Source organism: Pecten maximus, chromosome 2 (genome assembly GCF_902652985.1).
Source record: "Pecten maximus chromosome 2, xPecMax1.1, whole genome shotgun sequence".
In the NCBI taxonomy this organism is placed as follows: Eukaryota; Metazoa; Mollusca; class Bivalvia; order Pectinida; family Pectinidae; genus Pecten; species Pecten maximus.
This window is the reverse complement of record NC_047016.1, coordinates 6450345-6456344: the sequence shown is the minus strand read 5'-3', so window position 1 is coordinate 6456344 and position 6000 is coordinate 6450345. Positions and strand designations below refer to the sequence as shown.

The following is a 6000-nucleotide window of genomic DNA, read 5'->3' as shown; positions in this document are numbered from 1 at the left end:
ATGTATAATTCATCAGTGTTGTCTTACAGGCCACAGAGGCCAGTTACCAAAATATTAGATAAGTTCAGTTTGCGCCGATTGACTCGACGCGAATGTTCATGTTTTAAAGTTTTACTTTATTTCATTTTGACTTTTTTCATCTAATATTGTTTTTATACCAAATCTTGTACTAAAAGCCAGTTTCTAATGCAATTTCTGTTACTAAATTATGTTCAAAATTTCAACTTCAAATTTCAAACTGTATTAGAACTACAAGAAAAACATATGAACAGAACAAGATATTGTTTTCCAAATCGTACTGGATACAGGTCCATCTTCCTCTAAATAAATAGGTATGAAGAATGATATTAGTATTGGATGACCGTACATGCATGAAATGTACAGTTTGTTTTGAGTGGTTAAAGATTTCCTTAATCTGGAGACAGAACTTGATACGATCTTATACTTCGATCTTATACTACGATCTTATACCGATTGGTTTAATGGCTCAATGGAAAAATCGTGTGCAAAGTACGTATGGCTGTTCTACGTCATATTTACAAACATGTAGGCACTACCATGCATCAGTCTCAGTAACAAGTATTACGGGGTCTCGAGATCTATGCCCATCATATAAGGCCTATACATGTACTTTATACTTTTACCCATTAAGGGATTTTTCTTCAAATTGAAAAAAGTTTTTTTAAACTCTTTTCGTTTAAGTTTTAAAAAAGTCAGATATGAAATAAAAGGAAGCATATTTTAGCTTAAGAGAAAAAAAAGAATTGAATTTTAAAAGTACGACAAAATATAAGGAATCGGAGTATGGCGTTTTAGACCCCCAAATGGGGCCTCATTCGGACGGCACTTTGCATTGACAGGTCATAGTTGATAAAACAAAATAAAGGTATATATTTCTATTTTATTTTTATCGTGGTTCATAAGAAATATAACAGTCATTTCTCGGTATATCGTGACAAATATTTAATGAACACAAAATCCTACTAGTTTGAGGTTGCAGCAAATCTCCGACTTCTCTAGTCGCACTGTCTGGGCGTGCGCACTCGGTATTTCCACCAGTGACACTCGTACCAGTTGTGGGAGTAAAAACCACTTCATGTGAGTGATGATGCTGATCGGAAGATGGACAAGACAAGAGATGTCTTCGAAGGTGGAAACTAGATGTGTCAGTATGCTGAGTTTTCTCACAATTTCAAATTATTTCCATTGCTCCACTTTAGTATGTTGTCCGACAGTGACAGACGATTTCTCAATGACACCCCTCTACTGGTGTGTAACGTAATTTACTCTACATATGTATTGGAGGACTGATTTAACCATATGCAATTCAAGCTGACTTGTTTCTTTGAACTTAATAATAGATGCATACGCATCATTTATAATCGTGTGCATCTTATGAAAGGTCTTCATTATATTTACAAACATGTAGGCACTTCATGCAGCAGTCAAAAACACCGTCCTACTGCACTGCAGAACTCATTCCAATTTCCTCCTTAGTTTACATTCACCTCGCTTATCTTTTATCCCATAGTGTATTGGTAAACAAATATACAGTATGTATTTACACAATGTTAGACTTGGTTCATAAAATATTTTTACTTTTTCATGTTTTATGTTTTCATATATAAATATTAAAACTTTTAGAACCAGTTGATGTACCGTCCACCAATCTTGTTAGCCCGAGTTTTCTCTGGCCCTGTCACCATGTCTGGTGTAGGGCCAGAGCGCACTACTATATGAAAACGTGGAATTATCCGACACCGTTTGGTGTCGCTAAGAATTTGATGCAAAAACAATAAAATCGGGTGTGACATAACACCTACCTTACATATATGGATAAATGAGATATTTATGTACCCCAAAACACCCATTTAGTCTCATCTAGGTGTTTTATTTCGTCCGTACAGGCCCTCGCTTTACGCTAGTCAAAATTTCATACTTGACTCGACGCCATATTGCTAACTATGTAGGTCGCGGTCCGCCTAATTACCCTAATCTGTGCGCGATGGAGCGAAAAGAAAAAAAAATACAACATTTATTTTTATATATTTTACCGCTTATAATTTATAAATAATGATTTTTTTAATGGAATATAACATCTTTTGGGAAATAATCAACTTAGTTTTCATAATTTAAACTTTGTAAGAAGAAAAACACAATAAATGATATGTGGTCTTTTCGGTCCATTGCGTTCCGATTTGGGTGGTTAGTCGTACTGTCACTTACAAAATGGCGGGTCAACAGTATGAAATTTTGACTAGCGTAAAGCGAGGGCCTGTACGGACGAAATAAAACACCTAGATGAGACTAAATGGGTGTTTTGGGGTACATAAATATCTCATTTATCCATATATGTAAGGTAGGTGTTATGTCACACCCGATTTTATTGTTTTTGCATCAAATTCTTAGCGACACCAAACGGTGTCGGATAATTCCACGTTTTCATATAGTAGTGCGCTCTGGCCCTACACCAGACATGGTGTCAGGGCCAGAGAAAACTCGGGCTACAATCTTGTATGCTGTTTGTGTGTGTATGCACAACTTAGGTGCTTAGCACGTTTATATATCCAAGACCGATTATAGACCAATATATATAGATATTGTCTTGGACTTATAAACGTGCTAAGCACCTATGGTGTATGTAATGAATAAGTAGAAAGTCAGTGCGTGCCAAACTTTCAAATCTTTTACAGGACATTTGGTCTGGTGAAATAGAAATGTTTACCAGACCGGACAAAATTTTACCAGACCAAAAAATATCCAGAGATAGAAATTCAAATTTCACTTCTATAAGGTTTTAATTGAATATCGTTATATTCAACATTGAACAATGCAATGAAATTTCCAAGTTTTAAATGGAAATGAAACAACTAAACACAGAAATTGAGATTGGCATTCTTTATTTCCAGGGCTTTTTTTGTGCTCTGCACTTCTGTCATGGTCCTGAATTACCGAAATCTTCAAATTGGTTCACCCAGTTAAGAACGTATTTTGTCCTTTCAAGCGATTATGAATTGGGTTACCTTTATAGTGATAGCAGTCTGATCGATGCATAGGACACATATCATCACGGCACTGTCAAACCTCAGCCATTTCTCGCGCCCATCACACCACTTAGCTAGAAACTTTCGCTCCCGCTTTTCTTCATACTGTTGTATTGAGCGTGAATTTGAACTATTAGAACTTTTACACTTTGAAGCCTTGCCCGGCACTGCACCGTGAATCTATTTCAATGGCGGAAACATCGCCCAGACGTTATGATAGAAACTATAATGAACGACCCGTATGAATTCTGGACCAGACATTTGGTCCAGCGATGCTAATTACCAAATCGGACCGACGACAGTATTACCAGATATGTCCGTCGGTCCGACGTAGTTTGGCATGCACTGGAAAGTGGAAGCTGATTCAAATACACAAAACCAAGGAGATGTAGAGGTTGATATGGATGTGGGTTTGGGAGGTTGTGCATGGTGGGGGGTACTTTTTGAGAAGCAAAAATGTTGGTTCCTAGCAATTTAGCTTGTGGTCACTCAGGCAAGACCTGATAGGTATGGTGGTCAGTATCTGGTGAGCTAGCTTGATTTGTAAACTGAACTGAATGGTATTGAGCCTGAATTTATTTGCTATATTCATTAGGTTAAACTTCCCTCCAATCACAGGGCCATGTCATTATCATATCATTAAAATTTGATATGTCTGTTTGGCCGTCCTTAAATGACCTTAGCTGTTAGTAGGACGTTAAACCAATAAAACAAAACAAACATGTCTGTTTACCCTCAGACTCATAGCCTGTGACATCTTCGCTAGCCAAGGCTTCTGATTGCTTTACACTCCATGAACCCATGGCAGATATAGTCATCGGTTCTGGCCCTCTAGCGAAGATTCAAAATTAACACCCTTTGCCTTTATGCATGAATTTTTCGACCAATCAAAATGAGCGTTACTGATGTACATCATCAGTGTTATTTACAAACACACATGGAGGCTTGTGTCATTTTGATGAGATATGTGATCAATGACTTCTACCAATTGATCAAACACTGTGAATGTTTCCCCAAAGATTCTATGTGTTTGTATTTAGGTAAAATGCCATGACATAGTCGTCAAGGTAGCCCTACGAAACTAAACCTGAGTTTAAAATGTGATTTGATTGGAAGCAGCCCTGAGATTCCAGGGTGCGACAGTTTAAATATGACTATATATTATGCCAAGGGTTGGTGGGTTGGTGTAACTTAATCAGAAGCCTTGGCTAGTGAAGCTGAGTCTGTGACAAGGGAAGACGCAGATTCTTTTATCTTACTTTTCTCGATCTTTTAAATTATCTTGCCAATTGACACCATAGTTGGACATGAAATTTGAGTAGATCTGCACGAAATATTCATGAGCTATGAATTAAGTGTAAAGACATTGTTTTACCTAATGAATATAAGCAAATAAATTAGTACAACTTACCATGAAATAATCACTTTCGAAAAATTCCTCCAAGATCATAATAAGGTTCTGCATAATCGGTCCAACTATGGTGTCAATTGGCCCTGTGCCCCAATTAAAGTGCTATAAAGGGTTAAAGTTACAATAGATTAGTTGACATCAAATCCTAATTATGCTCAAACATGACCAGGTCTGAAAAATACTGAAAATATGGTATTTTGATGGAAATCATTATTGTTCAGGTGAAAGAAAATAGACTTGCATGAGTTTTTGAAATTTCCTGTAGATTTTTTTTTGGCATAGCCGTATAATATTCTTTTGGCCCCCGATCTGACACGACTGGTGGCGTTACTGGTCAAGATGAAGTATGTGATTGGTCAACGTAGTGGAAAATGCAAAATGCAGATATGCAGCTAAAAACAATTAAGATTGAATGCAAGCTGAATAAGTGGATGTATCTTTTCAAATAACACCTTAATGAAATTATATTCCTGATTCAAATGCAGTCTTATTATCACCAAAATTGATTTGAACTGATATAATTTTGTTATCCGTGCTGAAACGCATTAGTTCATTAATTTATTTCACCAGCAGTTTTACATTATATAACCACAAGCATTAAAACTATGCCGTTTATCTTTTTTAAAGATATATCTTGTTATTAATAACTCGATCACCTGCTAAAAGGGAAGTGAGCTTATGCCGTGGTGCAGTATCTGTCATCCTTCCGTTCAGCTCTTGTCAGTCTGGCATCAACTTTTCTTTTCAAATAACTTCATCTCAATAACCAAGAGGCCCAGTGACCTGACATTTAGTCTGTAGCATGCTGGGTTGAAAGGCTTCCAAATATATTTAAATGAATGACCTTGACCTACATTCATGGATACAGGGGTAAAAAATGCTCAGATCTTTAAACAATTTCTTCTCAATAACCAAGAGGCCAGGAGACCTGATATAGGGCTTAGCAGGGTTCATGAATGACCTATATCAAGTTCATAGCTGCTTTAGAAGCAACTGACCATTACATGACTATTAGGCCTCTTGTTTAGATATTTTTATACCCCCGCAACGAAGTTAGGGGGTATACTGGAATCAGGTTGTCCGTCCGTCCGTCTGTCTGTAGACGCATGTTGTCCGGACAACTCCTCCTAAACCGATGGGCCAATTCCGATGAAACTTCACACAAATATTAATGATCATGTGTAGATGTGCATGCCACTTTCTTTTTTTCAAAATTATGGTTGCTATGGCAACTGGTCACTATAAACAGATTTTCTGATAAGAACCATAACTTTAAGTTTGTCCGGACAACTCCTCCTAAACCGAAGGGCCGATTTCAATGAAACTTCACACAAATATAGAGGACCATGGGTAGATGTGCATGCCACTTTCTTTTTTTTCAAAATTATGGTTGCTATGGCAACTGGTCACTATAAACAGGTTTTCCGATAAGAACCATAACTTTATGCTTGTCCGGACAACTCCTCCTAAACCGAAGGGCTGATTTCAATGAAACTTCACACAAATATAGAGGACCATGGGTAGATGTGCATGCCACCTTTTTCT

General features: G+C 37.1%; 1 protein-coding gene across 3 annotated transcripts in view; it reads left to right on the top strand.

Annotated features, from left to right (window-relative positions):
- The first annotated feature begins 1053 nt into the window (after nt 1-1053).
- LOC117315195 (GTPase-activating protein and VPS9 domain-containing protein 1-like) overlaps nt 1054-6000 on the top strand; it is a 46735-nt gene continuing 41788 nt past the window's right edge. For all 3 annotated transcript variants that reach the window (XM_033869355.1, XM_033869349.1, XM_033869343.1), the window contains exon 1: nt 1054-1165. The gene's annotated coding sequence lies outside the window, so the exon portion shown is untranslated. The remainder of the gene's footprint in view (nt 1166-6000) is intronic.